This window comes from Protopterus annectens, chromosome 5.part0, assembly GCF_019279795.1.
Source record: "Protopterus annectens isolate FY-2018-M chromosome 5.part0, PAN1.0, whole genome shotgun sequence".
Classification (NCBI taxonomy): Eukaryota; Metazoa; Chordata; order Ceratodontiformes; family Protopteridae; genus Protopterus; species Protopterus annectens.
Window position 1 is genome coordinate 309,989,774 of NC_056735.1, and position 17,500 is coordinate 310,007,273.

The following is a 17,500-nucleotide window of genomic DNA, read 5'->3' on the forward strand; positions in this document are numbered from 1 at the left end:
CACCTTAAACGTATCTGTCACTCCCACCGCAGTCCTCACCAATGTCACACTACCCTTGTACATATCCTGTACCACTCGTACATACTTCTCTGCCATTCCCGACTTCCTCATACAATACCACAACTCCTCTCTAGGTACCCTGTCATATGCTTTCTCTAAGTCCACAAAGACACAATGCAACTCCTTCTGACCTTCTCTGTATTTCTCCAACAACACTCTCAGAGCAAATATTGCATCTGTAGTGCTCTTTCCTGGCATGAAACCATACTTCTGATCACTAATCATCACCTCCCTTCTTAACCTAGTTTCCACTACTCTTTCCCATAACTTCAAGCTGTGACTGGTCAATTTTATCCCTCTGTAGTTACTGCAACTCTGCACATCACCCTTATTCTTATAGATAGGTACCAAAACACTTTTTCTCCACTCCTCAGGCATCCTCTGACTTTCCAAAATTTCATTAAACAATCTGGTTAAAAATTCCACTGCCATTTCTCCTAAGCACCTCCATGCTTCCATTGGTATGTCATCTGGGCCAACAGCCTTTCCATTCTTCATCCTCTTCATAGCTGTCCTTACTTCCTCCTTGCTAATCTGCTTCACTTCCTGATTCACTATCACCACAGCATCCAACCTTCTCTCTCTCTCATTCTCTTCATTCATCAGCCCTTCAAAGTACTCTTTCCATCTACTCAACACACTTTCCTCACTTGTGAGTACGTTTCCCTCACTGTCCTTTATCACCCTTACCTGCTGCACATCTTTCCCAGCTCTGTCCCTCTGTCTAGCCAATCGGTGCAGGTCCTTTTCTCCCTCTTTGGTGTCCAATCTCTCATACAACTCTCTATATGCCTTATCCTTAGCCTTCGCCACCTCTCTCTTTGCCATGCACCTGATCTCCTTATACTCATGTCTACTTTCTTCATCTCTTTGAAAATCTCACTTCTTCTTCACCAGCCTCTTCCTCTGTATACTCTCCTGTACTTCCTCATTCCACCACCATGTCTCCTTGTCCTCCTTCCTCTGTCCAGATGTCATACCAAGCACCTTCCTAGCAGTCTCCCTTACTAGCTCTGCTGTAGTTACCCAGATATTCGTTAACTCTTCATTGCCTCCTAGTGCCTGTCTTAACTCTTCCCTGAACTCCACCTCACAATCACCCTTTTTTAACTTCCACCATTTAATCCTTGGCACTGCTTTCACACTCCTCCTCCACTTCTTGATCACCAACATCATCCTGCAGACCACCATTCTATGCTGCTTAACTGCACTTTCCCCAGTCACCACTTTACAGTCTCCAATCTCCTTCAGACTGGCCCTCCTACATAGGATATAATCCACCTGTGTGCATCTTCCTCCACTCTTGTATGTCACGCTATGCTCCTCCCTCTTCTTAAAATACATATTCACCACAGTCATGTCCATCCTTTTCGCAAAATCCACAATCATCTGACCTTCTGCATTCCTCTCCTTAACACCATACCTACCCATCACTTCCTCATCCCCTCTGTTCACTTCACCAACATGCCCATTGAAGTCCGCTCCAATCACTAGTCTCTCACCCTTGGGTACACTCACCACCACTTCATCCAACTCACTCCAAAATTTTTCTTTCGCATCCATCGCACATCCAACTTGTGGAGCATATGCACTAACAACATTCATCATTACACCATCAGTTTCAAGCTTCATAAACATCACTCTATCAGACACCCTCTTCACCTCCAAAACACTCTTGGCATACTGTTCCGTTAGGATAACCCCTACCCCATTTCTTCTGCCATCCACACCATGATAGAACAATTTGAACCCACCTCCTATACACTTGGCCTTACTTCCCTTCCATCTGGTCTCTTACACGCACAGTATATCAACCTTCCTTCTCTCCATCATATCAGCTATCTCTCTCCCTATACCAGTCATACTGCCAACATTCAATGTTTCTACCCTCAGTACTACACTCCTAACCTTCCTCCTCTCTTCCTGCCTTTGGGCATGCCTTCCCCCTCCTCTTCTTCTTCGGCCAACAGTAGCCCAATTTCCGCCAGCACCCTGTTGGCTAACAGTACTGGTGACAGTCATTGTTAACCCGGGCCTCGACCGATCCGGTATGTAATTATGAAAAGTTCTCCGCATCAGTAATTTTTGGCAGAGGTTTTACACCAGATGCCCTTCCTGACGCAACCCTCCCCATTTATCCAGGCTTGGGACCAGCACAAAGAAATGCACAGGCTTGTGCATCCCCAGTGGCTGGGTTGTATATATATATATGAAACATATGCCCATAACATTTAGCGGAGTCATACCTCAGCACCAGTAGTCACAACCTCTTAGTGCAAGGGGCTGCCATGTAAGTATTGTAGGTATAATTTTAGAATGTTGCTACAATAACAGGGGTTGTGTTAACAGACATGTTGTGTGGGAAGTCACTTCTGATACTGACATGTACACCATCAGTTACTGACAGACATCATAAGATCATCATAGTGAAGTACCACACAAATCACAATAATGATCCTGTGGAATACAGCAGAGATTTGACCAATAAACGTGGACAGTCTAACACAATCTGGTCGGTCCAGAGGTATACACAGAACTCCTTAGTGCAAGCTGTGTGGACCAAGCCTGACAAAGTGGATATTTACAGCCATGTAAATGGGGATATCACAAAAATACTGGAATACATAAGCTCACACAGTTGATGCGTTCACACACTCCTGTCTGTCCTAACACATATTAACCAGAGGAGCAGAGGTCCCAAGCCCACATACTTCACACTAGTTAGTGACATACATCTTTACACCATCCTACTGCTTTGTGAGAAATACACAACAGTTATGGTGGCCAAGCAACAGTACATCTGACAAATATCTGGACGTAACATCACACTAGGTAAATACACTGAGCTGCTAGTCATGTCACAAAGCACTGTGCAAACTGCAGGCAAACTGCCACAACACTGAACCAAGTTTCCTATGGGGAATACACATGTACTTGCAAATATATCAGACACTACAGGCATGCAACAGCAGGGAGTAGCAGACACCAGTGTGAAATTGCATACCCACAACCATTCTGAACACAGTCACATTATGGTAAGCCTAAGTAATATTAGTGTATATGTACCGTATGAACAACACCACCCTCATATGAGCCACACACACAGTAACCCTACATATACTTGCCAATACACAGTGTCTCTGATGCCTGAATGTGGTATGGGACATTTGTCAGTCTGGCCCTACAAACATGTACGCTGATAGGGTATCATAAACTGGAGCAGCGTGCAACATCAGACAGAACAGGTCCAAGAACAATGACATCTACCACAGTCTGTACACAAGCCAAGTAACATATTCACAATACACACTCTGTTAACAATCACCATAAGTACACAGACCTCACTACTGTACACACTACAGCAGAATCTCCAGGTTTTGTCCTCAAATATAAGGCCTACTATACATAACATGTCTAGCAGTCTGATATCTCACTGGCTTGTTACCAGGTATGATGTCAGTAAATAACGATGTACTATACATATGCACATCTTACTGCATGACATATGGACAAAGGATGACAGACTTGGAGGATGGAGGCACAAACTCAGCGCCAATATTGACATGTTGTTGTGATAAACTGAGAAATTTCCTGGTGTAACAGGGCTTGTTGTGACATATATCTTCTGAGGGATATGAAGTCAGTAACTCACATAGATATCACCAAGTACTGACTGCAATCATCAGAGTATGCTACTGCATTTGTAAAGATAGGAAATGTGTGAGTAACACACCACATGTAAGACTCCAAACTCTGGCCATTTGGCAGGCCAGACTTTAAATCATGGAGAACAGCCATATCCACACAAGCCCTGCTAAACCAACATTACTTCAAATGTAGAACAGCAATGTTTACATTCTGTCCCCATGTCTGGAAAATCCCCCTCCTATTTGTTGGCCTGTCTCCACAGTGTATGTTGTAAGAGGTATTTCCCACTACCCTCTGTGATGCTGTTTGTCAAACACCCACATAAAGTCCTGCTCACAATGAAGGAAACGGGCCAATACCCACATGAAGTGCTAAGTTATAGGAGTGTGTTTCCATGCAATTAACTATAGGAATGATACCACAGCTATTCAACATGCAATTAGCAAGTGGGGGACTGCAATTCATGCACAGACCATCAGCTGATCATGAGCATTACTTACAAAACTCAAGCTGCTGCCTAGGAAAAACAGATGTACTTTTTCACATCCACCAGAGAGGGAGTGTGAGAGAGACAGAGAGAGAGAGAGAGAGAGAGAGAGAGTGAGAGAGAGAGAAACAGAGACAAAGTAAGAAAGGAAGGGAGTAAGAGAGTTACAGCCAAGTGTGTTTGTGTATGATTCATGTGTGGAGAGTGGTATCTGGGTATTATAATGGTTGCCTATATTGTTTACTAATCCATACTGTTACATAGTAATTGCACATAGCTGTACACATATATGGCTGAGGATTGTCTACAACAACCTCTACAGTGTTTGAAAACTGTTGGCCTTGTAAAGTGGATAATGGGACACATAGGCCCTCAATATAATGATGTAGCAAAACCCACACTGCAATAGATCCTGTCCTTACACAGTCACCCCAACAGCTACCCAGAATGCTGATGATGAACACACAAACACACACTTACCAGTGCTGAGTTTCAAACCCCTACCTGACTATGTATTTCTATTATAGTGTTATGCAGTTATTGCATGCGCCATAAAACTTACATATTGCAAAAGCTGTCCAAAGGTATCTTTGAAGGTGAGTGACATCAGCAAAAGTGCTAAAGGAGGGATAAGGGAAGTGTAGTACGTGTGAATGTCCACAAAAGCAGGTGTCAATGAAGACACATGTACACTCTCTCAGGGAATCACACACATTATCATAGCTGGCAGGATCAGGATTAGAACTTCTACCTTACTAGTTTGCTACACTACAGTATTATGCAGTTATCACCAGCCCACAGAGCTTATATGACTGATACATGGCCAAAGGGTTATTTCAAGGTGAATGACATCAGCAGGCATGTTAAAGTGGGGCAATGGGAGATGTAGTGATTGTGAATGGCTTCAAAATCATTAACCTCCACACACAGACACACACACACACACACACACACACACACACACACACACACACACACACACACACACACATACTTGACAGTACTGAGGTGCATAGGTTCATTGCTTCACAGGTGTGTACTAGGTGAATGGGCCTAAAGGCTGTACAAGGCTAGGCAAAGGGAATACCTTGGTATCAGACCACATGAGAATGGTCTCCAGTGTGGCTCAGGGGTGTAGTCCTTGGAGTGGTCCCCACAGGCGTGTATTGTATTCACCATCCACTTATCTGGGTTACTATTGTGGGTGGCCAGTGATATGCACTGCTTCCCATGTATGTGATCTATATTCCATAACATGGACAGTGTCTGGGTTGTGCACATGTCTCACACGCATGTCCTGTGACATGTGGAAGTGTACTTGAGGTCTCTGGGGCATGTGGGTGGACAGAATGTTATCTTCTGATGTAGCATTCCTGACCTCATTTGGTGAGACCTGGCTATAGAACTGAGGTTGTGCTTGCACCTACATTGACAGCATGATACAGGTATTCAGTGGAGATAGTGACATCTGTCCATACAGAGCATGTGTATAAGGCATGGTATTCCCTTTGTGGGTTACATTTGCAGAGTCTACAGTTGGTGCAGGCATCCGGGGGGGGGCATAGCAAAATGACCACTGTAGGCATTTATTTGCCTACTGTAGGGATGTAACAGGGTGCCATGTCTTTTTACTTGCTAGATAACACACACTCAGTTAGGAGATGTAAGACATCGCAGTACTTTCTGATGTCAGTGGCAGTGTAGTGGTCAACAGGCATGTAGTCCACTGCAATCACACCATGGTTACTATCTGTGAGGCAATATGCAGGAAACTACCAATATAGTGGTTGTTGCCTACCAATATAGTGGTTGTTGCCTAGCCAAATGTTTTTGTGTTTGAGACGTGGGTGGAGAGTGTTATCTGAGTAATACAAGGGTTGCCTATTTTGTTTATCAGTCCATAATGTCACATGTAGAGCTATGGATTGTCTACACCAGCCTCTCTGGTGTTTGACATCTGTTGTCCTTGTAAGGGGGACATTGTGACATATACTAGGTCCTCAACATAATAATTTAGCAAAACCAACCCCACAATGCATCCTTTTATTACACAATCACAGCAAGCACCACACAGGACACTGATGACAGACACACACACTTGCCAGTACTGAGATTCAACCCCCTACCTAGCTATGTATTGCTACTAAAGTGTACTGCATTTATCGCATGCACCATAGGGCTTATAAGGTAGATGTTTTCCCAAGGTACTTCTAAGGTGAGGAACATCACCAGCCCTTGTAAATACCAGCATTGGGTGATGTAGTGGGAGAGAGATCCCAAAAATAATTTTACCCTAAACACACATTTTCCAGGGGTGAAGTTCATACCTCTATCTAGCAATTTTTATGGACCATTATGTTACGCATTTACCACATACACCACTGACCTGACATGGTTTAGGGTTGCCAACAGGTACTTCTAAGGTGGATGATATCTGCAGGACTGCTAAAGTCAGGCTCTGAGATGTGTACTGGGTGTAAATGGGGCCAAAATCCTTGAGGTACACACATACATATGTACACACACAAACATTTGTCACAGATGAGATTCAAACCCATACTGGTGCAGTTACTGCTCCTACATTGTTTCACATTTATGGCACATGCCACAGAGCTTATAGGGGTAGCCATTGTCCAAAAGGGTATTTCAGGGTGACTGACATCAACAGGCTTGCTAAAATAGGGCAATGGGAGGTGCAGTGACTGTATGTGGCCTCTGAATCATTAATCTGTTCACACACACAGAGTTTCACAGTTGCCATGTCTGAGATTAAAACTCCTACCTAACTAGTATGTTACACTATAGCATTATGCCATTATTGCATGCACCATGGAGCTTATGGTGCTGAGAATTGGCCATAGGGTTATTTCAAGGTGACTGACATCAGCATGAGTGCTAACATGGGCAATGGGGAGTGCAGTGTGTGTGAATGGGCCAAAAAACATTCCTCTGGAAACACACACACAACACTCTGTCACACACAACTTTACATTTGACAGGACTGGGTATACAAATGCTAGATGAATAATGATTTGTACTATCATGTTACACAGTTATCACAAGCACCACAGACACTATTGGGTTGAGGGCTACCAAAAGCAAATGTCTACAGTGATTGACATAGGCACATCATGTGATATTGGCCAATCGGATGTGTGGTGGGTGGGACAGGCCTCATGATTACAATCTCTTTGTCACTGTCTGCCACTCTCTTTCCCACATGGGTGTGTGTGTGTGTGTGTGTGTGTGTGTGTGTGTGTGTGTGTGTGTGTGTGTGTGTGTGTGTGTGTGTATGTTTGACCTGTTATAGTGTGTTGGCCTTGGAAATGTGAGAGTATTCCTATCCAATATGTGTGCAAAGCATGAATGGTGTGCAATGTGGTGTGTGTGTGCACAGACATCTGCATCTGACAGATATGTGTACTCCACTGTTGCTGTCAGACATGGGCTTCATTTCTCTAAGTGTTGGAACATGCCCAGTATGACCTTCTGTAATGAGCATGTGAATCCATTTCAGGTAGGTTGTACTCCAGTGCAGGATTTTGTGTTCTACACTTAGAGCTAGCAGCCTGTTATGGCAGGATATCTATAGATAGGTTGACAATATGGATCACAATGGGTGAAAGATAGTGGGATACTGTAACTATTGTGTCTGTGCTGCTTGTGTTACATGGTTGGTGTTAGCAGAGATATTCAAACATATGTACTGTTTTACACTGTGATGTATTATGTCATCAACTACTGACAGGTATACTTATTTGCTCACAGTTATTTCCTGGGAAATAAAAGATGAATTAAGCTGTGTCCAGTATTGTGGTCTGCAACCTACATATTCTTGCACACTCATGCCAATCTGGAGTGGTAGCTGCAGACACTTCCTGATGGGTCTGTGTAAATGGTCCAGCATCTTGGTACTGTTGTGGCTGAGGATCCCCTGCTTGTACATCTATCAACGTAACAGAATGGCCATATCCTGCTGTGGCCATGCCTCTCAGCTGTACAGATTTACCCAGGTTACCCAAAGGCAGGGCTCATATATATGGTCAGTTACCCTTCACACTGTGATTTACAAGCAGGGTTGTAGCCACCAATTACTGGGCTTGCAGGCAGGGGTAGTATGGGCACACATCAGAGTTTCAGACTTCACACATTCCATGGAGTCCATGCTTCTAGACCTCCCCACTCTATTATTCTATCCTCTTCCTAACATTATGCGAGTGATATCTGAGAAGTATCCTTATAGTTGTCCCTTCATCCCAGCGTTATTTAGGGGTTGGTCCACAGTTCATGCAATAGGACATGGTGGACATGCTACTGGGATTTGTCAACATGGCCTTGCATTTGTGTTCTGTGGACTGTGTTATGTTGTTAGTTGGGACCCCATGAGATAACATACATTGGCAGTAGGGTTGAGGCACAGGCCTTTGACAGAGGACTGTAGGGATATGGTAGTGATGCAGGCCATCTATAGCAGGCCAATGCATTCTGTAACTTCTACAGTCCCAGGCTGCAAGCCACTGGATTCCCCTGGGGTGAAAGGGTAAGTGCAAAGTGTTAACGGCAATAGTTCCTGTCCATATTAATCCATTTTTCTGGATGCTGGCAGGGTGCTGCTTACAGCTAGAGACACACCTGACAAATAGCAGAATACCCTGAGGTAGTGTGTGCTATAGACTGCATGCACATATACATCAAAGTACCACCCGATGAGAAGGGTAGGGTCTACATAAACTGCAAGGGCTTCCCCTCCATCAACTGCCCGGTCATGTGCGATGCCCAGGGCATTATAATGAATGTGTGTGCTTGTAGCGTGGAAGCTATCATGACTCCCACATCTGGCATATGACACAGCTGTACCAGAGATTTGTCAGTGGGGACTTCCCATATGGCCACCTAGTGGGGGATACTGGTTATGCACTGGTGCCGTGGCTGATGACACCCATCAGAAATGCACATACACCTGAATAAGAACTCCATAATGAGGCACAAGCACAAATGAGAAATATAATAGACCGTGTGTTTGGGATGCCCAAGTCACGGTTCCAGTGCCTAGACATATTCGGTGGAGCCTTGCAGTACTCTCCAGCTACATGTACAGAAATTTTCATTGCATGTGCCATGCCACACAATATGATCCTGCTGAAACAGCTGCAGCAGGAACAGCACAGGGCAGGGCAACACAGCCCCACACCATTTCCAAGGCCAGAACAGGCATAGAGCGACTCGAAGGATGAACAATGTGAGCCTGCCCATGTAGGCAGTAGGAGGTGTGCTCAGTATGCGCAGGCTTTGTCAAAGAGGCAACGCATAGCACATACACTGACATCGCAGGAACCCAGGGAATGACACCTCTCTCTGACTTGCACATACAGTAAAAGGGATGCCAAACATGACAGTACCTGTGCTTTACCTTGTATAGAGAGTGTACTATGTGCATCCAACATAGTCAGCCCTACAGCACTATCCTCATTACTGGCACAGGCACAAGTAACTCACTCTTCCTATCAACTGCTGAGTGGAGTAGTATGTTCTGCTAGTTGTAGCCATGGTATGGATGTGAGCATGCAAGGGAATCGGGTGGCTGAATGGGATGGCAGCAGATAGTGGACACCTATATGGGCAGCATGGAATCCATAACAAATACTGGTGTCAACTAAGTAGGTAGTACTAGACAAGGTGACAATTCCCACTGCAGTACATGTAGTGGCCCAAATGTTTGTCCATAGGACACACACATGCATGTCAGTGAGGTTCACATAACCAACAACAGCCTCAGCCAGAAGGACAGGTGTAGATGACCATAAAGAAAGGCTGTGCTAAGGCCTCCAATTAATGGCAATGGATAACAGCCCCCCTCCAGATCTACACAGACAGACTACAACAGGTCAGGCAGTTGTATGTTAGTTCTGCAGGGTATGAAGTCTGAAACTGAAATGTAGGTCAATAAAACCTAAGATCTGTACTCTACTGATATGCCTCTAGTCTGCATGATAGATCGGGATACAAAATGAAATGGAAGCCAACAGAGTACCTGAAATACCAGTACAGTCATAGTAAATGTTTACAGTTGTCAGGTGTGCCCCCCCAATCGTTTGTAGAAATGCAGTAACATGTACGAGTGGGGTTAATAACAGTGGAGCACAGATTACCTGAGCTGGCTCAATTTACAGGATATATTGTTGCATGTGTACAATATGCAGGGCTCTGTGTGTTAAGTTGTTGCGTGTTGTACATTGGATGGAAGTGGTCAGCATGTAGGCATGGAACGTTGTGTCCCAGTGGCCTATGGCCACTACTGTTGATGACAGGGCCATGTTCTGACAACTGCAGTGCCAACCACAATGCATCCCATCAAGACCCAATTCAGCAGTCATCCATACTCATTGTTCATATGTCAATATATGTTGCCATCTGAAAGATGGACATGCCATGAATGTGGGCCCAAACATACACACAGTACACAGGTGGAAGTACCCCAGATAGAGTACATAAAATGTAACTGTCAACTGCACATACCTTTGGAATTGTACATACAGGTTAGCAGCACATTAGTTGTCTGTGTAGTATGGAATACTGATGTAGTCTGGCCAGTCAGTGGCAGACCACAAAAGGCACCATTATGAAGTAATGAAAGAATGCCTATGTCCCTACACAAGGCAGCATAAGGGGAATGCCCCAGGCATATCTGTGAGTCAGCTGCAAGAAGCCTCCATATCACACATGCACTCAGCTCACCCCACCATCATCCACAGGTTTATCACAGGTCATATACCTGCTGTTGGGAATGAGTACAACATGACCCCCACTTCTCTATGGAAATACCCACAGAATGCAACATACTGAAGAAGTGTGCTATGCAGGTGTGTCCCTAGCTGTAAGCAGCACCCTGCCAGCATCCAGAACAATGGATTAATATGGACAGGAACTATTGCCATTAACACTTCCCACACTTACCCTGTCACTCCAGGGGAATCCAGTGGCTCGCAGCCTGGGACTGTAGGAGTGACAGAATGCACTGTCCTGCTACAGATGGCCTGCATCACTACCAAATGCCCTACAGTACTCTGTCAAAGGCCTGTGCCTCACCCATACTACCAGTGTATGCTATGTCATGGAGTCCCAAATAACAACATAACACAGTCCACAGAACACAAATGCAAGGCCATGCTAACAAATCCCAGTAGCATGCCCAGCATGTCCTACTGCATGAACTGTAGACCAACCCTTAAATACTGCTGGAATGAAGGGACAACTATAGGGATACTTTGCAGATATTACTCGCATAATGTTAGGAAGAGGATAGAATAACAGAGTGGGGGGTGTAGAAGCATGGACGCCATGGAGTGTGTGAAGTCTGAAACTCTGATGTGTGCCCATACTACCCCTGCCTGCAAACTCAGTAATGGGTGACTAAAAACTCACTCATAAACCACAATGTGAAGAGGAACTGACTACATATATGAGCCCTGCCTCTGGGTAACCTGGGTGAATCTGTACAGCTTAGAGGTATGGCCACAGCAGGATATGACCATTCTATTATGTCGATAGATGTACAAGCAGGGGATCCTCAGCCACCACAGTACGAAGGTCTGAAACATTTACACAGATCCATCAGCAAGTGTCTGCAGCTACCCTCCAGAATGGCATGAGTGTGCAAGAATATGTAGGCTGCAGACCACAATACTAGATACAGTTTCATTAATTTTGTAGTCCCCTGGAAATAACTGTGAGCAAGTAAGTATATCTGTTGGTAGTTGATGACATAATACATCACAGTGTAAAACAGTACATGTGTGAATATCTCTGCTAACACCAACCACGTAACGCAAGTAGCACAGACAGCAATAGTTACAATATCCCACTATCTGTTGCCCATTGTGACTCTATATTGTGAACCTATCTACAGATATCCTGCAGAAACAGGTTGCTAGCTGTAGGTGTAGAACACAAACTCCTGAACTGGACTGCAACCTACCTGGAATGGATTCACACACTCAATACAGAAGGTTATACTGGGCATGCTCCTACACCTAGAGAAATGAAGCCCATGTCTGACAACAAATGGCAGAAGGTCAACTGGGCATGCTCCAACACTTAAGAGAAATGAAGCCCATGTCTGACAACAACAGTGGACTATACATATCTGTCAGTCGCAGATGTCTGTGCACACACACCACATTACGCACCATTCATGCTTTGCAAACACATTGGATAGGAATACTGACACATATCCAAGGCCAACACACTATAATAGGTCAAACATACACACACAGAGATCCGGGGAAGAGAGAGGCAGACAGTGACAAAGAGATTGCTATCATGAGTCCTGTCCCACCCACCACACATCCAATTGGCCAATATCACATGATGTGCCAATGTAAATTACTGTAGACATTTGCTTTGGGTAGCCCTCAGCCCCATAGTGTCTGTGGTGCTTGTGATAACTGTGTAACATGATAGTACAAATCAGTATTCATCTAGCATTTGTATACCCAGTCCTGTCAAATGTAAAGTTGTGTGTGACTGAGTGTTGTGTGTGTGTGTTCCCAGAGGAATGGTTTATGGCCCATTCGCACACACTGAACTTCCCATAGTCCATGTTAGCACTCATGCTGATGTCACTCACCTTGAAATAACCCTTTGGCCAATTATCAGCCCTATAATTTATGTGGCGTGTGTAATAACTGTGTAATGCTGTAGTGTAACATACTAGTTATGTAGGAGTTTTAATCCCAGACATTACAACTATGAAAGTGTGTGTCTGTGTGTGTAACAAGCCTGCTGATGTCAATCAGCTCTTTGGATAAGGGCCAGCCTTATAAGCTCTGTGGTGTGTGTCATAAATGTGGAGCAATGTAGTAGCAATAACTAGACAGCTATGGGTTTGAATCTCATCTGTGGCAAGTGTGTGTGTATCTCAATCATTCTGGCCCCAATTACAGCCAGTACACATTTCAGAGCCTGACTTTAGCAGTCCTGCAGATATCATCCACCTTACAAGTACCTGTTGCCAAACCTAAACCATGTTAGGTCAGTGGTGCATGTGATAAATGTGTAACATAATGGTCTGTAAAGATTGCTAGATAGAGGTTGGAACCTCACCCCTGACAAATGTAAATGTGTGATTAGGGTAAAATTCTTTTTGGGATCTGTCACCCACTATATCACCGAATGCCAGTATTTACAAGGGCTGATGATGTTCCTCACCTTAGAGGTACCTTGGGACAACATCCATTCAATAAGCTCTGTGGTGCATGTGATAAATGTGGTCCAATGTAGTAGCAATACATAGCTAAGTAGGGGTCTGAATCTCAGTAGTGGCAAGTGTGTGTGTGTGTCTATCTGTCATCAGTATCCTGTGTGAAAGTTGCTGTGATTATGTAATGACAGGATGCATTGTGGGGTGAGTTTTGCTAAATTATTATATTGAGGACCTACTATATGTCACAATGTCTATCTTACAAGGACAACAGATGTCAAACACCAGAGAGGCTGGTGTAGACAATCTATAGCTCTACATGTGACATTATGGATCGGTGAACAATATAGGCAACCCTTGTATTACTCAGAGAACACTCTCCGCCCATGCCTCATACTTAGCTAGGCAACAACCACTATATTGGTAGTTCCCTGCATATTGCCTCACAGGTAGTAACCATGGTGTGATTGCAGTAGACTACATGCCTGTTGACCACAACAGTGCCACTGACATCAGAAAGTACTGTGATGTGTAACATCTCCTGACTGAGTGTGTGTTATCCAGCAAGTAAAAGGACATGGCACCCTGTTCCATCCCTACAGTAGACAAATAAATGCTTACAGTGGTCCTTTTGCTATGTTCCCCACTGGACACCTGCAACAACTGTAGAGTCTGCAAATGTAACCCACAAAAGGAATACCATGCCTTATACACATGCAATGTATGGACAGATGCCACTAACTCCACTGAATACCTGTATCATGCTATCAATGTAGGTGCAAGCACAACCTCTGTTCCATAGCCAGGTCTTCCAAAATGAGGTCAGAAATGCTACATCAGAAGATAACAATCTGTTCACACAACATGCCCCAGAGACCTCAAGTACACTTCCACATGTCAAAGAACATGAGTGTGGGACATGTGCACAACCCAGACACTGTCCATGTTATGGAATATAGCTCACATACATGGGAAGCAGTGTACATCACTGGCCACCCACAATAGTAACCCAGATGAGTGGATGGTGAATACAATACCCACCTGTGGGGACCACTCCAGGGACTAAACCCCTGAGCCACATTGGATACCATTGTCATGTGGCCTGATGCCAAAGTATTCCCTTTGCCTAGCCTTGTACACCCATCAGGCCCATCCACCTACTACACACTGGCACTGTGTGTGTGTGTGTGTGTGTGTGTGTGTGTGTGTGTGTGTGTGTGTGTGGAGATTAATGATTTTGCAGTCATTCACAATCACTATACCTCCCATTGGCCTACTTTAGCATACCTGCTGATGTCATTCACCTTGACATAACCCTTTGGCCATACATCAGCCATATAAGCTCTGGTGTGCTTGTAATAACTACATAATACTGTAGTGTAGCAAACTAGTTAGGTAGGGGTTCTAATCTTCATCCTGCCAACTGTGATGGTATGTGTATTTCCCGGACAGTGTGTGTGTCTCCATTGACAACTGTTTTTTTGGACATTCACATGTACTACACTTCCCTTACCCATTCTTTTGCACTGTTGCTGATGTCACTCACCTTCAAAGATACCTATGTACAACTCTCCAACATGTAAGCTCTATGGTGCATGCAACAACTGCATAACACTATAATAGCAATACGTAGTCAGGTAGAAGTTTGAAACTCAGTACTGGTAAGTGTGCGTGTGTCATCAGTATTATGTGTGGGTGTTGGGGTGCATGTGTACTGACAGGATCCATTGTAGTGTGGGTTTTGCTACATCATTACATTGAGGACCTACCTGTCCCATTGTCCACATTACAAGGCCAACAGTTTTCAAACACTGTAGAGGTTGTTGTAGACAATCCTCAGCCATAAATGTGTACAGCCATGTGCAATTGCTATGTGACAGTATGGATTAGTAAACAATATATGCAACTGTTATAATACCCTGATACCACTCTCCACCCACGGATAATACACAAACACACTTGACGCTTGCTCTTACACCCTTCCTTTCTTACTTTGTCTCTGTCTCTCTCTCCACCTCTCTGGTGAATGTGGAAAAGTACATCTGTTTTGCATAGGCAGCAGCTTGAGTTTTGTAAGGAATGCTCATGATCAGCTGATGGCCTGTGCATGAATTGCAGTCCCCCACTTGCTAATTGCATGCGGAACAGCTGTGGTATCATTCCTACAGCCAATTCCATGGAAACACACTCCTATAACTAAGCATTTCATGTGGGTGTTGGCCCTTTTCTTTCACTGTGAGCAGGACTTCATGTGAGTGTTTGACAAACAGCATCACGGAGGGTCGTTGGACATACCTCTTACAACATACACTGTGGAGACAGGCCAACAAACAGGAGGGGGATGTTCCAGACATGGGGACAGAATGTAAGCATTGCTGTTCTACATTTGAAGTAATGCTGGTTTAATAGGATTTGTGTGGATATGGCTGTTCTACATGACTTAAAGTCTGGCAGGACAGTGTTACGTGATTGAGGAAACTCTCACCTTTAGGGCTGTCTGCAGACTGTCCAGAGTTTGGAGTCTTACATGTGTTGTGTTACTCACACACTTCCTATCTTTAGATATGCTGTGGCATACTCTGATGATTGCAGTCAGCACATGGTGACATCCACGTGAGTTACTGACTTCATATCCCTCAGAAGAGATATGTCACAACAATCCCTGTTACATCAGGAAACTTCTCAGACTATCACAGCAATATGTCAATATTGGTGCTGTGTTTGTGTCTCTGTCCCCCAAGTCTGTCACCCTTTGTCCATATGTCATGCAATAAGAGGTGCATACGTACAGTACATCACTATTTACTGACATCATACCTGGTAACAAGCCAGTGATAAATCAGAGTGCTAGACGTGTTATGTATAGTAGGCCTCATATTTGAGGACAAACCCTGGACATTCTTTTATAGTGTATACAGTAGTGAGGTCTGTGTCCTTATGGTGATTGTTGACAGAGTGTGTATTGTGAATATGTTACTTGGCCTGTGTACAGATAGCGGTAGATGTCATTGTTCTTGGTCCTGTTCTATCTAATGTTGCATGCTGCTCCAGTTTATGGTACCCTATCAGCATACATGTTTGTTGGGCCAAACTGACACATGCCCCATAGCACAGTCAGGCATCAGACTACACTGTGTATTGGCCAGTATATGTAGGGTTACTGTGTGTGTGGCTCATATGAGGGTGGTGTTGTTCACACAGCACATATACTGTAATATTACATAAGCTTACCATAATGTGACTGTGACTGTGTTCAGGTTGGTTGTGGGTATACACTTTCACACTTGTGTCTATTACTCCATGCTGTTACATGCCTGTAGTGCCTGCTATATTTGCAAGTACATGTGTATTCCTCATAGGAAACTTGGGTCAGTGTTGTGGCAGTATGCCTGTAGTTTGCACAGTACTTTGTGATATGCCTAGCAGCTCAGTATTTTTACCTTGTGTGATGTTATGTCCAGATATTTGTTAGATGAACTGTTGCCTGGCCATCATAACCATTGTGTATGTGTGAAAAAGCAGTGGGATGGTGTAAAGATGTATGTCACTAAGTAGTGTGAAGTATGTGGGCTTGGGACCTCTGCTCCTCTGGTTAATATGTGTTAGGACAGACTGAAGTGTGTGAATGCATCAACTGTGTGAACTTATTTATTCCAGTATTTTTGTGATATCCCCATTTACATGGCTGTAAACATCCACTTTGTCAGGCTTGGTCCACATATCTTGCATTAAGGAGTTCTTTGTATACCTCTGAACTGACCAGATTGTGTCAGACTATCCACGTTTATTGGTCATATCTCTGCTGTATTCCACAGGATCATTACTGTGATTTGTGTGGTACTTCATTATGATGATCTTATGATGTCTGTCAGTAACTGATGGCGTACATGTCAGTATCAGAAGTGATTTCCCACACAACATGCCTGTTAACACAACCCCTGTTACTGTAGCAACATTCCACATTTACACCTGCAATACTTACATAACATCCCCTTGCACTAAGAGGTTGTAACTATTGGTGCTGAGGTATGACTCCAGTACAATGATATGGTTATATGTTTTATATAATGACACCCCTCCCCATCCTCAGCCTTTTTGCAGATGCT